The sequence below is a fragment of the Anguilla rostrata genome, chromosome 19 (genome assembly GCF_018555375.3).
Source record: "Anguilla rostrata isolate EN2019 chromosome 19, ASM1855537v3, whole genome shotgun sequence".
NCBI classification, from domain to species: Eukaryota; Metazoa; Chordata; class Actinopteri; order Anguilliformes; family Anguillidae; genus Anguilla; species Anguilla rostrata.
The window spans coordinates 15113999-15114964 of NC_057951.1; positions in this window are offsets into that span (position 1 = coordinate 15113999).

The following is a 966-nucleotide window of genomic DNA, read 5'->3' on the forward strand; positions in this document are numbered from 1 at the left end:
CCCACTCCCTCTCTCCCCCACTCCCTCTCTCCCTCTCTCCCTCCCTCTCCTCCTCTCCACCCACCCTGCTACCCTCTCCTTATTTAAAGCCCTAGGGTTCCCTGGGCCAGTCCCATCCCCATTGGGGACCCTTAAATGTTGATGAAGGAGGGGGGGTGAGTGCATCCTCCAGACAGGCCTGGGGGGTGGGAGCAGGGACCGAGGTCGCCCTGCTGCGCCCGCACTGGGGAACCCCCCGGCCGGAGCAGCGGAACCCGGAGCAGCGGAACCCGGAGCAGCAGAGCCCGGAGCAGCAGAGCCCGGAGCAGAGGAACCCGGAGCAGCGGAACCCGGAGCAGCGGAGCCCGGAGCAGCGGAACCTGGAGCAGCGGAACACAGAGCAGTGGAACCCGGAGCAGCGGAACCCGGATCTCATGGCAGAAGTGGCGCTGTGTCTGCGACAGGCCTGGCCTACTGATGACATTAAAACAAAAGAGGAGTTTTACACACGGGGGGGGGCGGGGGGGTTGGACAGGGGGGGTGAGATCTATGCTTTCTTTTGAAAAGAAAAAACTATCTATTCTATTCTAATCTATTCTTCACTGTGTGTCTTATTAAGAAGCCCCCGAAAGAAAGAGTGACTTTTGGTTTATGTTCCTCTGATTGTTGACTAGGGAGGCCAAGAGGGTGTAGTGCCCCCCCCTTTCGCTGTGGAGCAGACATGGGGAGGGAAAGTGCAGGCTGGGGTCTGCTGGAGAGCCAGGACTCTCGGGGAAGCAGATCTGTGATTAGAATATGAATGTCTCTACAGGGGGAGCAGGAGAAAGGGGGATTAGGGTCCAACTGCTCACACCCACTGCTGACAGGGCAGGCAGGCAGGCCGGCAAGCTCTCTCTCTCTCTCTCTCACTCTCCCTCTCCCTCCCTCACACTTTCCCTCACTCTCACTTTCTCACTCTCCATCTCTTTCCCTTCCTCCTGCTCTCCC